At 47.1% G+C, this 18,939-nt stretch overlaps 1 long non-coding RNA gene across 4 annotated transcripts in view; it reads right to left on the reverse strand.

Annotated features, from left to right (window-relative positions):
- Window positions 1–18,178, reverse strand: part of LOC123612639 (uncharacterized) — an 81,190-nt gene extending 63,012 nt beyond the window's left edge. For all 4 annotated transcript variants that reach the window (XR_012507706.1, XR_012507705.1, XR_012507704.1 and 1 more), the window contains exon 1: window positions 13,369–18,178. This is a non-coding gene — a long non-coding RNA (uncharacterized LOC123612639). The remainder of the gene's footprint in view (window positions 1–13,368) is intronic.
- Window positions 18,179–18,939: the final 761 nt, after the last annotated feature.

An 18,939-nucleotide genomic window follows, 5' to 3' on the forward strand; every position in this document is an offset into this window, starting at 1 on the left:
ATCAGCCCAGGATGAGGATCCCTGGGTGAGACCCCAACTGAAGTATCAACACAGGTAAGACCTCCCAATGAGGGAAATAGTGCAGCTCTGACCTAACAAAGGTGGTGGTGCTGACGGAAGGACCCTGTCACCCTAGTCTGCCAGATGTGCTCACAGCCAAGCTCTTGGGGTCTTCTAGAGAACCCATAAATTGATACCCCTAGTCAGCGTACTCAAAGAATGCCAGCTTCGCCTCTGCTAGCTGCCAGGAAACAAGTGTACTCAAAATGTGCAAACAAGAAAGAATCACTGTTCACATACTTAGGCACTTTGTCCCCTTCCTCCCATCCCCTCCCGTCCTCTCCCCATCTTTCCCCTCCTGTTTCCTCCTCTCCCCTAATAACTGAGTCCTTCACATGTGAGTAAACAATTTGCATGTAAAATAAATATCCCTTAGTTATTCCTTAACACTGATTGCATGGGCATATGCCTTAACTTTGATGTGATTTATTAACAGTAAGCCACCAAAAATGAAGCACCGCTAAATGCCAGACACTAGGCTGAGCACTTAGAGTCACGATCTCACTTAATTCTTACACCAAGCTTTTGAGATAAGTACTCTTATCATTTGTAATGCGTTGCTGAAGAAGCTGGAGCTTAGAGAGGGGTATGGGCTACACAGCTACCGTCTACACTGTGTTGTGACTCTGAGGGCTGGGACTCTGTGATCCTCCTTTCGGCTTTGCCTCATCAGGCTCTGCCAACAGGGGGTAAAGGAGGAGGAGGAGGAGGGACTTGTCCCTTCCCTTTGCTTCCGGTTCCTGTCGACATTCTCCCAGAGATGGCTCTTCCCTTCAAAGATCCAGGCTCCTGCTCCAGTGTCTCTCCTTCCATCTTCTGGATTCTGAGAACCCCAACTGCTTCTTTTGCCCCCAACCCCAGAGAAGACAAAACTGCTGTTTCCTGTAGTTCTACTGTGTACACGCTGGGTTGCCTTTTTGCTTTCTTAGTCTTCCAGCACCAATTTAAACAATTCCCTACATTAAATTCTCTCTGGTAAAATAGCCAGTGGGTTTCTATTTTCCTGACTGACAAAGAAGTTAAATAAGTTACTCAAGGACACAGCAAGAAATGGTAGAATTGGGATTGAAACCTACTTCCCTCTGACTCCAGACTGCCTGCTCACCCCTGCCCCACTAAGAGCATCTCTGCAATTGGCTTAGAATCTCAAGAGAAAAGAGACTTGCCTGGTCTTAGCTTTCTTCAAGAAAGCCTATTTCAAAAGATTAAAAAAAACCCAAAACTCTTTATACCCTTTAAAAACAAATAACTTTAAAGAAAAATGACTACTGGTATAGATACTATAAAACTCCTAGAGGAAAACATAGGCAGGATGCTCTTGGACATAAATCACAGCAATATATTTTTTGAACCAGCTCCTGGAGTAATGGAAATAAAAGCATAAACAAACAAATCGGATCTAATTAAACTTACAAGCTTTTACACAGCAAAGGAAACCATAAGCAAACAAAATGACAACCTACAGAATGGGAGAAAATATTTGCAAATGATATGGTTGACAAAGGTTTATTTCCAGAATATATAAACAGCCCATATCACTTAGTAACAAAAAACCAAACAACCCAATCCAAAAATGGGCAGAAGACCTAAGTAAGCAATTCTCCAATGAAGACATATAAACAGCCAATGGGCACATGAAAAAATGCTCAATATTGCTAATTATCAGAGAAATGCAAATCAAAACTACCATGAGGTATCACCTCACACCAGTCAGAATGGCCATCATTCGAAAGTCCACAAATGACAAATGCTGGAGAGGCTGTGGAGAAAAGGGAACCCTCCTACACTGCTGGTGGGTAATGCAGTTTGGTGTAACTATTATGGAAAACAGTATGGAGATTCCTCAAAAAGCTAAAAATAGACTTACCACATGATCCAGTAATCCCACTCCTGGGCATATATCCAGAGAAAAATGTAATTCAAAAAGACACATGCACCCCCCTCCCCCAACAATGTTCATAGCAGCACGATTTACAATAGCCAAGACAGGGAAACAACCCAAATGTCCATCAACAGATGACTGGATAAAGAAGATGTGGTATATTTATATAGTGGAATACTACTCGTCCATAAAAATGAATAAAATAATGCCATTTGCAACAACATGGATGGACCTAGAGATCATCATTCTAAGTGAAGTAAGCCAGAAAGAGGAAGAAAAATGCTATATGATAACACTTATATGTGTAATCTAAGAAAAATGACACAAATGAACTTACCTGCAAAACAGAAATAGAATCACAGACATAGAGAACAAACTTATGGTTACCAAAGGATAAAGGAGGTGGGAAGGCATAAATGGGGAGTTCAAAAATTGTACCTCTTGAAGGGGTGATGGAAATGTCAACTATCTTGATTGTGGTGGTGGTTTCATGGGTGTCTACATCTATCAAAATTCATCAAATTGCACATCTGAAATATGTGTACTGTACAGGAACCATACCACAATAAAGGTGTTGGAAAAATGACTATTGATGTGTGAAACAGAAAATTTTATGTCAGGTGCTTGACAGTAATTACTCTGAATGCTAATTAAAGTCCTGGATCCTTGAAATAAGAGTGTTTCATATAGGCTAGTACAGTCTTTGCAGGGGAAGTTGAATTTCAATACTTTAAAGGACAATTCACAACTTCATACTAATATATGTTTGTAGTACATTCCAGGTGCTGATTAGTTGTCTGAAGGGGAAATAGCTTCAAGAACTACGTAATGGATATCATACAGCTTATCTCGTCTACACCCAGGTCATGTACTCCAGAGTATGGGGAACCTGGTGCAGCGTGGGGTCCTAGAAAAAAGCTCCAGCTTCTGTGTCATCTGGATCTGGACTGGGAGCCCAGTTCCCAGCAAGTCCAGAGCCTGTTTTTTCTCATCCCTAAATACCTGCTTCATAGTATTAAAGTGAGGCCTTTGAATAAACAGTGGGCAAGCACATGGTATATTTTATTTTTATTTTTCTTATTTTTTAATGCATTTATTTTCTTCGAAGCTTTTAAAATTCTCTTTTTCTTTTAATGGAGGTACTGGCAATTGAACCTAGGACCTCGTGCACGCCGGACGTGTGCTCTACCACTGAGCCATTACTGCCCTCTTTTGTTTTTGTTTTGGGGGGTAGGTAATTAAGTTTATTAATTAATTAATTAATTTTTAAATAGAGGTACTGGGGATTGAACCCAGGTTCTCGTGCATGATAAATACACACTCTACCACTGAGATACATGCCCCACACACACCGGTATATTTTAGAGTATTTTAGAGTATTCTGTTCTTAATACACACACACACACACACACACAGATACCAGGGTAACCAAATGTTATTGGAAAGTATAAAAGTAATACTGAATCCCATGAACAGGATAAGAAGATAAATTATTCTAGAGATGACAACTCTTTATCAAATTAATGTAGAGATTTAATGCCATCCCGATCAAAATTTCAAGGGGTTTCTATAGTACTCAGTGATATCATATTTGTGATTATAAAAATAACATAGGAATTCTAAAAGTCATTAACCAAGATGGAAATATACAAAATAGAAAGAAAAAGGTCCTCTCTCATCCCATCTGCCAGAGGTCTCCACTGTGAAGAGACTGGCAGATACCCTTTGAGGCTTTCTCTGTACCAATACCCCTGTAACCCCAGTGCTCAGTGGCTAGTCTTGTGGCAGGGAGAGTTTGTTCAGTTTCTAACCATAGGCTTACTCCTAGGCCACAAGCACATACACCAGCATCCAGAGCAGTGAAGAGTCCTGAGTCCTGGATCTGGGTAGGAAACCCATAAACCTAGAAGAGTCTGCACACACACACACACACACACACACACACACACACATTTGTGGCACAGTGGCAACTTTCTGCTCCCAAGGGGAAATGGTGGACAATTTTTCCCCTGAGAGCAGTCACTAACACAGGGCCAGGTCTTGGCTTTCCTGTCCTACTGATAAAAGCCAATGCTCACTAACTCTGCAGGCTCATTTGCACAGTCTCCAGGCAAGAAATTTGGGGGTAACATTTTCCTTGAGATGCACTGTGTGCCAGTGTCAATATGGGCCAATAACCCTTACTGTTGTCTAGGTCAGGGTCCTGGCAAGGAACAAAAAAGACACTGTGCAAAGGGTAATTAAATAGCACACAATGAAAGGACCATCTTCAGAGGTGTGGCTGAGGTAAAGGGACAACAGCAGGGGTGGGGGGGCACCCTGGGGCTTTTTTTTTCCCTCACACTGATTCTTGCCCTCAATCTCCCCTCTTTCTCATGCCTCTCTCTCCCTCTGCCTCTACTGCAGCCACTAGCCCAGAAATTGGATGTGTTGAATTAAATACAAACCTGCTGTAATTCCATTGCACCTCACAGCTACCTTACTGCTGTTTACCTCTCCTTCTACTCCTTCATTTCTGGGGAAGCTGTGAATTTAAGCTGTGGAGCCCCAATTCCCTGACCACTCCCTCCCAGGGGAGGGTTAGTGGAGGTCTCAAGCTGCTTCGCTCAGCCTTCTGGATCCTACTGTGCCAGCATCCCTTACTCGAGTTAAGAACATTTGCAGTGCTGCTCTCAGCCTGCTCGACACAGCAATGGGATGACGCTTGGGTACCAGGCATGGTTGGCTGCAGTGAGAGCCTGGAGCTGCCTTTCAGGGTTTGAACCTAGTGGTACCCGCAGACCCCAGACCCTTTTCACACCATTCCCTGCACATCTGCATTTCCCCAGTACCACAGAGGGTTTCCTCAGGAGGGGGCCCTGGGCTGTCACCTGCCTATTCTGCCCACATCCATGTGGAAGGATGGAGCGGCTGGGAGTGCGGCCTGGATTTGCATGACACTCTAGTACAACGGCCAACACTTCACCTGTCTGATTATATAGCCTTTTCTGGATTGGCTTTTGAGAAGTGCCCAGGTCCAGGAGCAAGCAGCCTGTCGTTCATCACCCTCTGTCTGAACTAACTGCCTTGGCGGAGAGGATTCCACCAGAGGAGAGGCAGCTGAGCCACCGTACTGGTCTCCTGCCAACACTGCATAGGCTGCAGCCAGTTTCCAGTCTAAGCCCTCCTTGCCTGCCTTACTTGTTCAAATCTCATTCAATAATTAGAAGTTGTCTCACCCACTACTTTCCAAGTGGGCAAGAACGTGGGACACTTCTTCACTTTTTATCTTCCCAAACATCCTACCCAAAACCAATCCCAGACACACACCTGGTCAGCGAACTCTCTGCTTTCATCCCACCCAGCACTCAGCAGAATCCTGTCAATTCTGCAGAGTCCTCAGATGCATCCATCCCTGTAACACTCCTCTAGCTGACTCCAATTCTTGTCACCTCCCCCTTTCCACGCCAATCCGGCATCCTTCACAGTTTTTCATTCTGGGAGCATCTCATGTGGCTTTCACCACCTGCTCCGTCTCCCGTCTCAGCACCTTAAAGTGGTTGCCCCCGTAGCTTTTGTCTGTTTTGGTCCTACTCGTTCTGATGCGTTGCTTGTGAATCTGCCTCCTCTCTCTAAGAGCTATCCAACGTTCCCGTATAGCCTTTGTTTAACCACTCGAGAGTCAGTTGAAGACGTCTTACCTCTTTCCCTTGAACTGTGTACTTCAGTGTGTATCTCAACAAGGTTATTTTCTTACATAATGACAACACAAGCAACAGACTGAGGAAATGTAATACCATTCTATGATATAGACAGGATATTCAAATTTTGACATTGATCTCCATAATGTCCTCTTAGCATTCTTTCTCCTGATCCTGGTTCCAATTCCAGATCACCATTTTATTTAGATGTCATGTCTTTCTGAGTCTCCTTTATTCCAGGGCAGTTCCTGGCCTTTCTTCCTTCATGACGCTGACATTTTTGACGAGCACAGGCAGGGGTTTTGTAGGCTGTTCCTCAGTCTGAAGTTGTCTGATCGTTTCTTCCTGGTGAGACTCAGACTAGGGCGCACTGGCAGGAAGGCTACAGAAGGGCTATGGCTTCTCCACATGTTCATCTCTGGCAGAAGTTTTGAAGAAATTAATTTACCTTTTTCTCCCCATAGTTCCCCTTCTCTCTTCCCCCATCTGAGCAGGAAGAATAGAATAGAATGGAACTCTGATTCCTTGCATCAGTGGGGATGTGGAGCAGGGCAAGAAGTGGTAGTTACTTCCTGGCTTTTATTTCCAAAAGCGTAGGCCTATTGAGAAGAGATGGAGGGATCCAAGGGAAGCAGAGAGCAAGAGAGAGAGAGAGAGGAAGGATTGCCCCTGACCCAAAGGAAATTCAGGGGAGAAGGGTCAGGGATTTCCAGTAAGAGACAGGACTAGAGTCTGCTCCCTGGGAGAGCCCAAGGTGATGGCAGGACCTTGGAGGGAAGCATTGCCCAGAGAGGATTCCAGGCTTGGGTCTGGCTTGCCAAGATTCCCATGCTCCAAGTAGGGGAAGGACCAGCAGTTCCAGCAGACCTGAAGGTGTGATACAAACTAAGAGATTGGGGTGTTGCCCCAGGAAGGACCCAGAACCTTTGCCCCACCTTGGGAAAGTGGCATAGGTCCCAGGAGTGATTGCCTGTCACGAGGAAGACTTAGAGGTACAATGAAGTTTTGTCTGAAAATAGCAAAGGAAATGTCATCTTTTTCCTATGCCCAAGTTTGTGGCTGAAGTTCAGGACTGATGAACACTCACCACCTCCTCTCAACCCTGCCAGCCCCTCTAACAGAGCCTAGCTCTCAGCTCTCAGGGACCCTTCCTCTTGGAACCCCTCCTTCACTGCCCCCTCCCCCTGCTCCATTTTAGTTTATTTCTCTCCTTTGCTCCTCCTCCTTCCAAAGGATCCTGCCTCTCCTTGCGGTCAGTCTCTGAGTGGATCATTGGTCATTTATCTCTGTCCATCCACTGCTGAATGGGGCCCATGCTCTGGCTCTGCAGATGGCGAGGGAAGGGGACAGAAGCCGTCATCTTGGCTGGACTCAGGGTAGAGTGTCTGTATGAGTTGTCTACGCTATGTAACAAATTACCCCTTCACTCCCAGGTTTACAACATTTATTATCTCGTGGTTTCTATCTGTCCAGAATCTGGGTGTGGCTTAGCTAGGTTCTCTGTCATCAAGGTGTTAGGGCTGCAGAATTTTCAAGACTCAACTGGGAAGGTATCTCCTCCCAAGCTCACTCATGAGGCTCTTGGCAAGATCCAGTTCTCATGGGCTGTGGGCCAGTGGCCACCTTCAGTTTCCTGCCACATGGACTTCTCCATAGGACAGCTCACAGGGATGGTATCAGAGCCAGCCAGGGAGAGACAGCACTAGCAAGACAGAAGTCACAGTCTATTATAACCTATTCTTGGAAGTGACATCTCACCACCTTTACAGCATGTTATTTGTTAGAAGCAAGTCCAGCCTAGTGACTGAGAAACATTGAGAGAGAGAAATAAAAAGAATTTCTATTGGGATAACACCAAATTCATAGCCTAAACAAAATCTTAATTTTTTAAAGTCACACCAAATCCATTTTAACTCTATTATCAAAGTAGAGTGTATTATCAAATCCACCTTAACTCCGACGTGTGATCTTCAGCTACAGCCTGAAACCCTGCTTTCTGATCACTCTGCTAGAAGTCCAGCCCTGAGCCACGCAGTGAAATGGCAGTGTCTTTGGGAGTGTGGCCACCCCTTTGCCCCTTGGCGGCCCCTCTCTTCCATCCACTGCCTGTGTGTCCTCTCCATTCCTCTCCTCCTTCTGAACCCCTTCTCAGGACAGTCCCTGATCTTGTACTTGGGCTGACCTGACATCCAGCCCAGGCCCTTGCTGGCTCTCTCATGCTCACTCCGTGGCCTGTGAACAGTGGAGGAAGCTTCCTGTAGGTGGCCGTCCTCCTGGTCTGATATGCCTTCCACACTGCATTTCCTCGCTTTTCTGCCTAGTTTGGGCCCACACCTGGGGCCTTTGTCCTGTCCACAGCATCCAGGTTTTGGACTGTTTAACCTGGCATCTATATTAGCAAGGTCCAGTTGGGAAATCTGCACCTGCTCTACACATTTCATGCAGAGAGCTGGCTGCAAGGGTATTGAGGGGGTAGGCAGGGCAGAGAGAGAAGGGATGACCCAGACATCGGGATGTGAAGCCCACTGACCCCCACTACTGCCACTGATGGAGCTGCTTGCCACCCTGGGTGGGAGCCAGGAACCCACACTCCTGTCACTGCTAATGCTGCCAGAGGCCCCGCCAAGGGTGAGAGACGGTGCAGGCTGGTTTCTTCTACTTTTGGCTACTTCCCAGAGGTAGACTCCCACCAAGAGCAGCTGGCAGAACACTCTGGGAAATGCAGTCAGAACACTGCCCTGCCGCTGCTGCCGCCCCCAGACCTGCCAGGCCGGAGACCCCTCAGAAGGTTGGGACTGGAGCCGGCGGCCCCCACGCAAAGCCACACAGCATCCTTCCAGACACAGGACCTGCCATCTGGCCCTTGGCCCTTTGCCTTAGCTGTTCAGAGAGCACCCTCCAGTCAGCCTCTCACCTGCAGAGGGTTTCAATGTTAACAAAGACCAAAGGAAAGAGAGGAATGAGAGGCACACCTGCACCGGAGGGGCAGGCTCAGGGCTCACCCAGAGCTCTGATCTTGGAAAAGGCTGGACTTACTCTGAGACTGGTACCCTGGGGCAGGAGTAGGAGTGGAAACACTCCTGTTTCTGTGGCCAGAAACACCTGTGCTTTGTTTCTGTTTCCTTAGCCGCCTTTCGGTTTGGCTTCCATACATTTTTTCAGTTTCAATTCTTTCTATATTTCCTAGGAGATGTGGTAGAAATACTTGACTCTGGCATTACACAAAACAGGAAATTGCATTTCACAGGATTTGATTATCTCTGGTTCCCATTTGGTCCTGGTGTGCTTCTAACTCGAATGTCTGCCTTTGCACAACTGGCAACTTTAGCAGTGATCCAGAGATATTTATTGAAAGTCTGCTACTAGCCTGACCCTGGATAACGAAGTGAAAAAAGAAGGAGGAAGCGTCCCAGTCCTCGCCTTTAAGTAGCTTATGGTTTTATTAAGGAGGGATGCTTATGCACATGTACTTTCAGGAAGGAAAAAGGTGGAGGAAGTTCTACAGTGTTACAGTCTGTGGTATTCACCGAGGGTTTCAGTTCAGAAGAGCTAGGTTTCTCTCTAAAGAAGGGATTATATTTGGAAGGCACAGGAGAAAGATAGGTGAGATCCTAGCATGGGAAACTGATAGCAAAGGTGAGAAATGAATAGGTATGTGTGGGGAGGCAGTAAGACGGCTTAGCTGGATAGGAAAACATGGGTAATATTGTGGAGGGTCTCGAACATCTTTTGAGGAAACTGAACTTGATTCTCTAGCAGCCAACATATGGCCATGAAAAAAATGACAATTACAAGCCATCTTGTCAACATCCTGGTTCTACAGAATTAAAATATATAAGCAGCCTGAAAGATGCAGTATCTTGGGGGCTGGGTATAGCTCAGTGGTAGAGCCTATGCTGAGCATGTGCAGGGTCCTGGGTTTAATCCCCAGTACCTCCATTAAAAAATCAAAAATAAAAAATGAAAGATGCAATGTCTTAATAAACATGACTCAAGTAATAAATTTAATTCCATAAGCCTGGTAATTACATTTTTATAAAATACAGACTCATTGGTTATCAGGTGGAAAACATTTTATCATACATCTCAATGTATTTTTTTCTCCTAAAAGAGAAAGTAGAAATATCCCTCACCATTCTAATCCATTTGATTTCTGCCTTTGGAAAGTACATCGAGATAGAGAGGGATACTGTGATATTTCAATCTATTTGATTCCTGAGTTCCTGAGTTAGGAAAGTAAATGACTTGAGCCCTAACTCAAAAAAAAAAAAAAAAAAAAAAGGATGCTTGTCTATTCAGTGCTTGGATTTGTAGTGTTAGGAGAGCAAGGGAGGTCTGGGCCAGATTTTCCAGGGCTCCCTCTCCCTCTTCTGCCCTCCCCCTAGCTCCTAGAGTCTGATCCAGTCTGCCAGAGTCAACACTCAGGGCCCCAGGCCAGGTCAGCATCTTTTACCACCTGCTCTTGGGTGAGGACGCTGGTTATGAAGCCCTGACGCCCAGCCCCACACATACACGCGCGCACACACACACACACACACACGTTTTCAACTCTGAGAAGGGTCCCTCTAGTGGCAAATCTGTATAATACCCAGTGGAACAGGATGCCCCTGGAAGGCTGGTACCTCGCAGTGGCTGCTCTTCTGGTTTTCCGAGAGGTAGGGGATGCAATGAAGAGGCTGGCTTCAGCCAGACTGTGAAGGGGTTTCCGGCTGGACTAAAGACGTTGAGCTTTGCTTTATGGGCAATGTGAGACGTTGGGCAACACAAGTTTTAAAGGAGGGGGGGGGGGACAAGTGACCAGTTCTCCATTTTATAAAGGCAGCGCTTGCCCTCAGCACTTGGGTAACTATCAGAGCATAAATGATGAAAATGAAACAGCTAGCTTAAGAAATAAAAAATAGAAATAAATTAAAACCTCTTCGCGTGTGCTTGGCTTGGGGCTAAGCCGAAGACGGGAACTGCCATTACTTTGCTGGCTGAGGGAGGTGAGCACAGAAATCAGCCCTCAGCAAGCCTGCCCTCCTCACCGCCTCCTGCTCCACCTTCTGCATCACCAGCGACAGATACCCCCCCCCCCAAAGCTCCCCACACTTTGACACTGGGAAAGTCTATTAAAACAAAGCTCAAGAACCTCTGGAAAGGGAAGAAAAGAGGCAGTTATCACCAAAAGACACCTTGAAGACTGCATCAGTTACGATTAAGGTTGACTCTGGATAAGAATTTCAAAATAACAGTGATTTCAGCAGACAAAAATTTCTTTTCCCTCCTTATGTAAAAGCACAGTGGTTGGCAAACATTTTCTGTAAAGGATCAGATAGTAAATAGTTCTGGCTTTGCTGGCCATACTACTACTCAAGTCTGCCATTGTAGAATGAAAGTAACCACAGACAATGTGTAAGCATGAGCGTGGTGTATTTTAATAAGACTTTATTTTTGGACACTGAAATTTGAGTTGCATATAATGTTCACATGTCATAAAATATTATTATTCTTTGAATTTTTTTCAACCATTTAAAAATATAAAAACTGTTCTCATCTCAAAGGCCATACAAAAATACGTGGTGGGCCAGATTTGACCCACAGGCTGTGGTTTACCCAACCGCTGCCCTAAAAGATGAAGATGTAGGGTAATCACTATAAATAATAGAGATGTCATATATAAATGACGTTATAAATGACTGGGGCTGGCACACAGCTAAGCCCCGCACACTGTCCTCACAATAACCCCATGATTAGGTTGCTTACGAGTCTGACTTTATAGACGAGAAACTGAGGCCCAGAGATGCTAACTAACTTGGCCAAGATAACAGAGCTAGCAAGAGTTTCGGAAGAAAGAATGGAGAGTACAAGCAGGGGACACCCTGCAGCGTGGCTCACTGGCCAGATGCTGGAAGAGGACACAGAGGCAGGTGCCTGCCCAGAGGACCGTGGAGGTTAAGGGTAGACTCTGGAGTGAGACCTGGGTTCAAATCCTCACCCCACCATCCAGTAGCTGTATGGACTTAAAGAAGTGACAGGACTTCCCTGAACTTTATTTCTCTCAGATGAAAAATGGGGACAATGACACCACCTGTTTTGTGGAGTTGCGGGGAGGGTATGTGTGAAGTGCTTGGCCTGTGTCAGGCGTGGGGTCATGTGACTTTTAAATACAGGCCCAGGAGTTTACTGTGGGATGAGGGCCAAGCAGCGTCTGGACCGTCTGGAGGCAGGAGAAAAGGGGCTTTGGGGATAGCGTTGCTACTTCAGAAAGGATTCAAATACCAAAACAGAAGCCCTTTGGCCTTGGCTGGCAGGGAGGAAAGGGCCAGGGTACCTGAGCCAGCCTTTTTGAGACCCCATCATTCTCTCTGCTAGGGGTCGGAAGGGTTGCAGAGGAGCAGGGCAAATGGACCCTGCCCATGGGAGCTGCCTGTCTGTGGGAAGATATAGTTTTGAAAACTTAATGAGATGCCTGCAGCAGTACTTTGTCACCTCCTGCCTCCAGCCCTGTTCAGTCACAATCACAAAGACCCTGTTCAGGATATGAAACCCCCTACCTAATAGCAGGCAGGACTCTGGGAGCTCCTGTTCCTCCAGCAGGAGAACAATTCTTGAGAACAATTCTATTAAGCACTTGTTGAGTGAAGGCACTGTCCTAGATGGGATTTGCACACATTACTCTGTTCATTCTTTTCAAAAATCCCTCAGGGAGGTACTGTCAGCCCCAATTTGCAGACGAGAAAACTGAAGCACAGAACAGTTAAGACACTCTCCCAAAGTCACCCAGCAGAGGATTATAGCCCAAGCCTCCCACGCAGAGCCCACCTTCTCACACCCTATATAAGTCATTGATTTGAGCTTCATTACACAACAGAACCCCTGGGCAGCTGGTTAAAAACATACAAACCTGGGTCCCATCACCCAGAGATTGTGATTCAGCAGGTGAGAAGAGCAGCCCAGGAATATGCGTGTTTAACAAATACCCTGGGTGATCCTGGAGCACTCTCAAGTTTGAGAAGCACCCCTCTGTGGTGGTGGAGACTCTTGAATCGTGGTGCAAACAAGAGCCAGCTGCAGAGGCCTAGACCGCGATGCGGCTTCAGGAGTATCACAAAACAGATGCTGACTTCGTTTTTTTACTTTTGTTTAAAACGAACTCAACGAAACGGAGAGTAAACGCATCTATAACTGAAAGGAAATCCGATCTTAACAGGCTCTTGAGCCAGGGGTGGGAGCAAGGAGGCCCACAGGTCAGCCGTTCGGGAAGGAAGGCGTACCGTTCCTTCTCAGCTGCGGGCGCCCCAAAGCGCTGAGGCCGTCAACTGTCCCCGCCCGCAGGGAGCGGCGAGGCGCGGCGAGGGCGCGGCGGGCCTGGGAGCCCCGCCCCTCAGGTGGGGGCGTGGCCAGAGCGCAGGCCTCCGCGGGAGGACCACACGGGGCTTCGCTAAACCAGGCTACAGGCTCGCCCACTAAAGCAGGACCTAAGTCGTACGCCTCACCAAAGATTCTGAGTCCCGGACTGACGTCCACTGGGTTCCACCTGATGCCTTGCCTCCCTCAGAGACAGCCCCTTGCGCCTGCAGAACCCGTCCAGGTCCAGGCGGGGAGAGCCCGTTTGCTCCAGCCCCTCTGCCCCATGCCTCACTGTCACCCCCGGCTCGCCTCTTCTGTACCTCAGACGTGCTTAAAGAGGTTCTAAGAAGAAGCATTTTAAAAAGTTGGCACCACGAGGAAAGTCAGCCTCCCTCTGAGGAGGATTAGCGGTACCTGTCTCTGGGGAGTTGTCCGACGAATCTCCGTCCGTCCGAAGTCTCCTCACGGCAGGCCCGCTTCCGGGCGCTGCCAGACTGACGGCGGGAGAAGCCCGGCCTCCGTGTGGCACCCAGGTGGGCGTGGGGCCCGGGGTGCGGACGGAGGCGTGGGGGGTGGGGCGGGGGGGCGAGGGTCCCCGAAGGACGGGCGCTCAGGGGCAAAGGTCCTCCTGGCTGGCTTCGGGAATGGGGCCAAGAGCCGCCTCAGGGTAATGGCGAGGGCAGGGACACGGGCGACGGCAGCTTGAGCGGGGGACGTGGGCTCCTGACACCGGGACGGCCCGCCTGTGGTAGCGGTGAGCCTTCGGGCGTGCGCGCGCGGGTCCGGGGGACGCTGGGGTGCGCCCCGCCTGGCCTGTCCCGGGAGCGAGGGTAGAAGAACGGAGCAGTTGTTTCCCGGCCTCCGTGGAGGACTGCGTGGTGTCCCTTCTCCCTCTTCCTCGGGGGCCCGAGACCCTGTTCTCTCTGGAAGGAGGCAGGGAGGCAGTTAAATGCCTGGGGCTAGAAAAGCTGCCAGAGAAACAAGTGGGGAAACATGGAGGCTGAGAGGCGGTAGGGCAGAGAGAGACCAGGAAAATAACAGCAGAGAAGGGGAGCACAAAGGAGAGGGAGATGGGGACCGACGCAGCGAAAAGGAGAAGGGGCCGGGACGGGTTAGGCTCGCGGTCCCCGCCGCGCGCGCGCTCGCGTGGCGCTGCGCTTCCCGCCGCGCGTGGGGACCGCAGTCCGGCGCCGAGAGCCTTGGTCCTGGGAAGCGGGGCGCGGCCGGAAGGGCGGACGCCCCCTCGCCCGTCACGCTCCGCACGTTCGTGGGGAACGTGGTGCTAAACCATTTCGGGACGACCTGCTTTGGGGGGGTGGGGGTCGTACGTAGCAGAGCGGCTCCCTCGCTGCCATCTATTGAAAATCAGCCGTTAACAAGGGTTTGCAAAAAAAAAAAAAAAAGGAGGAGGTGGAGTTAAAAAAAGGAAAAAAGTATATTAAAAAAGAAAGAAAAATTAAAGAAAGAGAAAGCAAGGCAGTCAGGGTCACAATCTGAACTCTCCTCCTATGTGGTCTCGCCGTGGGCTTTCTGGCCTCGCAGCGGCTTCCTTGGGAAAGTCTGCCCTGGGCCCGCAGGGAGGGTCTTCCACAGATGGTGGAGGGGTGTGCGGAGGCTGTTGGAATGTAGGACTAAGAGGCCCTTGCAGTCGGGGGCAATGGAGAAGGGGCTGAAACAATCCGTCCTCTCTCATGGTGGAGGCTAGGGGACACATGTACAATAGGGGTAGCAGCACCTACCCCTAGGGGGACGGAAGATGGCGTAGTCACCTCAGCAGCAGTGCCGAAGGTTCGTTCCAAGAATAATGACGAGGGACTGCACCATCGAGGAGGCCTTAGGGACAGCAAGGTGTCCATCTCAGGGGTATTTACATGGTGGAGTCCTTGCAGCTTGATTGACCAGCTGTAGAGGGAAAGGGAAAAAGGAAAACCAAAATCTATACCTGGGTTTCTATTTTGAGTAATGGGTGGATGATCATGCCATCAACTAACAGGGGATAAAGGAAATGCAGATTTTATGAGGAAGTCACTTCTGTTGTGCTATTCATGTTTGTGCAGAAAACAATAACTGGCCAATAAACATGGGAATATGCTCAACCCCACTATTAACCAAAGAACAGAAGTTAAAACAAGATCATTTTCTTATCAAACTCACAAAGATATAAGATTCAGAAATAATGGGGGTATAGCTCAGTGGTAGAGCACATGCTTACCATGCACGAGGTCCTACGTTCAATCCCCAGCACTGCCATTAAGAAAAAGAAAGAAAGAAAAATAGAAATATTCAATATTGGCAGGGACATTGGCCATAGGAGCTCTCATGTGTTTTTGATGGGGGTATAATTTGTACAGTCATTTTTGCGGGCAATTTGGAAAGATGTATTAAAATGTTTAATGTGCTTTCTATTTGACTCCATCAGTCAACTTGAAATCATCTTTCAACAGCTTGCAAAAATAAGAGCTATGCACTGGAACATTGTATTAGCAAGAACACCCTAGTTGCTTCAATTTCCAGTTGTGTGATTTGGGGCAAATTACTTAACCTGCCTGTGGTCAGTTTCCTCATTTGTACAGTTGGAAATAATAGTGCTTACATCATTAACTGGTTAGGAGGATTAAAAGAAATAATGCAAACCAAGTGCTTAGCACGGTGCCTGAATCACTGTCCAGCTGTGTAGCAAGCACATTCCCAGTGATAATGGGAATTCTGATGGCACATTACTGGGAGGTCTGCTAGCATGGAAGCGAGTGTCTGGGCACAGGGAGAGCATTGCAGAGAAGCTGAAAGTCCAGAGCAGACAGAAAAGAAGATGAGTCTGTTTGAGAAGTGTATACCTCAATCACAGGAGAGAAGGAAGCAGGAGGCTCAGGACTGGCCTGGAAAGACCCGTAATAGTGGTTGGTGAAGGTGTCAACCAAAGAGCCCCAAAATTCCTTCTGAAAGTTACCAGCCTGGCAGGAGCCTTAGAGTCTCAGAGTGGACTCTTTGGTGCTCCCCTGCTGCACAAGTGTGTCTGGACTTCCAGAACAAGCAGGGGTAGGGAGTGAGGGGGCAAAGGACCGGAGCAGAGCCTTTCCATCTTGGTTGGCATAGTGATGGGAATGTGGTTGAATAGTTCTAGGGTGACTCAGCCCCGCTCAGAGCCTCAGGCTTATCTATGGGAACTGGTCTTCAGTGTCCTGTACCTGACTATTCTCAGAGCTGTGCCTCACAGGTTAATTCACTGTCCCTACTCGAATCAGTCTCAGCTCCTTTGCATCCTATCTGCCTACTTTTCATACTGTCACTGGGTCACTGGTCATGGTCTCAGAACTTAAATGATGTCCTGGGTCTGAGAACCTCCTCTTTCCGGGGCCCACCCAGGCATCCATGCTGTGGGGCATCTAGAATGGAGTTTAAGAGTGAGCAGAGACCTTTATATTTATTTATATTATAAAACATATTTTGTGTGCCCAGAGTAGTTCTTGAACTTTCACTTTCCCAAAGGCCTATGTTTGGGGATTCCAAAGTATCCCTGACATGCACATTAAATAATTACTTATTAATTCACATCTATATGCAAATATATTTAATTCCTTTCCTTCCCCCTTAGAGTTAGGGATTTGCAGATATTAACTACTATACATAAAATAGATAAACAACAAGGTCCTACTGTACAGCACAGGCAACTACATTCAATACCTCGTAATAGCCTATAATGAAAAATAATATGAAAAGGAATATATACATATTTACGTATAACTGAATCATTATGCTGTACAGCAGAAATTAACACATTGTAAACCAACTTCAATAAAAATAAATAAATAGCTCTAAGTTACCAAAACAATTAAAAACAAAAAACACAGTGAGAGATTTGATAAAGTGAGGGAGAAAAGGTCTCAGCTTGTTGATGAGATTGGGGTTTCCCAGCTGGCTATTGCAGGGCACTGGATCCCCAAAAGGGCAGACAGCGTCTCCAAGATACACCTGGCCAGCTCTACAGGGTGGTCCAAGGCTGAAAGAATGTTGCAATCCCAGGGCCTGGTGTTAGGAGATCTACATTCCTGTCTCACCTTTGCAACTTAATAGCTCCATGAACCCTGAGTTCCCATCCCTAATCCTTTCTTCTCTCAGCCATAAAGAAGGGTCAGTCATGCCTGCCCCAACCTGTCTGTGTGTGGCTGTGCTTTGAAAAATATTCCCCCTGCCATAAATAAAATAAACAAGTACATTTTATTATCATTACTAGTGGAAATGTCCCTTGGGGACTGGCCTCAGATGGGTCAGTATGACTGAGGTGAGGGGCTGGCCCTGCAGCCTTGGCTGCATGTCTCTCCAAGCCACACACAGAAGCACTTAAAATGACCCATTCATCTTTGCTGAGATCAAAACCTGAAAGAGAACAAGTTCAGCTGATTACAGCTTTCTTCAGGGAGTTTCAAATGAACAATGCAGGGCCTGCTGATGCTGGGATAAGGTGGACAGAGAGCTCTGGGCTCCTGCTTCCGGCCCAGGGAACAGAGCTGCCAGTGCTGGCAGCATAGGACCAAGCAGTCAGGCAAGCGGGACTGTTTTCTAACTGCTTACTCTTAGGCCTGTCCACAGAGCCCAGATCCACCCAAGAGCAGCCTCCCAGGCCCATCAAAGAGATGTGGGATGTGGCCTGCACCAGGGTAAAGCAGAAGTCTGCTGGAGGTGGACAGGATGTGTGGGTACCATAAAGGAAATATGAAGGACTGATTCTGCCCATGCAGAAGGGAGGGATGACTTGGACGCAGCAAGGATGGTAGCCATTTCATAAGTGGAGATGTGATGTGGGCTGAAGGAGCCTTCATGAGAAGTCAGACCTGGTTCAAATGCCTCTTCTGCCATCTTCACCTGTCTCAACCTCAGTTTCCTTATCTGCAAAAATAGAGATGAGACTACCAGTGCTCTCTGATCCGCAGTTGTGAAGAGTTCTTGGTATTAGGGAGCATTGTACAAATAGCACATCATTAATAATCGTGATACATTATTAATGATTTAAGTGCTGGAGGGAGCACCTTGAGGAAGTGGGTTAAATAGCAATTTGATCATCATATGAAGTCTATCGATAAGTATTTCTGAAGAACTTTTGGTTGGAGAACATTTGCTTGGTTTTACTTTAACCTCACAGGAATCACAGAGCTCAGAACTGGGGAAAGATGGCTTAATCATCTAATTTAAGCATCTTATTTTACAGACAAGCCCACAGAGGCAGAGATTCCATCTGATTTCTCTTTGCTTTATGCAAAGCTCCTGGCACAGACCACGTGATCAGTAAGTACTTGTGAGACAGAACTGAGTTCATTCCACTGCCTAAAGTTTAGTCAGTGCAGGCTGGGACCCTACTGCACTGCATCATGAGACAGAAGGAGAGAAATGAAGGATCTGGGATTCAAGTGTGCAGGTGCTTTTTTAGCAATCCTCAAGTCTGTGGAATATTTAAGGTGCCTTTTAGATAACATAATTCAACTGCATTATCCTGTAAGTAAAATAATACATACATATATGTGTGTGTGTGTGTGTGTGTATTTTTGGGGGGTTCTTGGGGGTAAAGATGAGGAATGAATAAGGCAATCATAATTCTTGCTGCTTCCATATCCTAACTGTGAGTTTTCAGATATTTTGATTCAGAGGTAGTTTCTTCTCTTGCTGTTGGAAAGAAAAATCCCTCAGTTGAAAATTAAATAACTTCTTATGGAAATATGGCATATGTATGCATGCATGTATGTATGTATCTATCTATCCCACATAATTTGCATTTTTTATGGTAAAGCATTACCCTTACTAGCTGCAAAATTTACATAGGTTTTATTGCAGTGCTTCAACATCCCCTTGCTTAGCTACTTCCTCAAATGACCTAGATACATTTTGATCCCTGGATAGGGTTAGCATGCTGCTCTGGGGAAGGTTTCTGCAGTAGAAATTATTCAGGAGATCTGGGCCGCTTGTCAAGAGTCTGCTGTTCTTTACTTACGGACC

This window comes from Camelus bactrianus, chromosome 6, assembly GCF_048773025.1.
Source record: "Camelus bactrianus isolate YW-2024 breed Bactrian camel chromosome 6, ASM4877302v1, whole genome shotgun sequence".
Lineage (NCBI taxonomy): Eukaryota > Metazoa > Chordata > Mammalia > Artiodactyla > Camelidae > Camelus > Camelus bactrianus.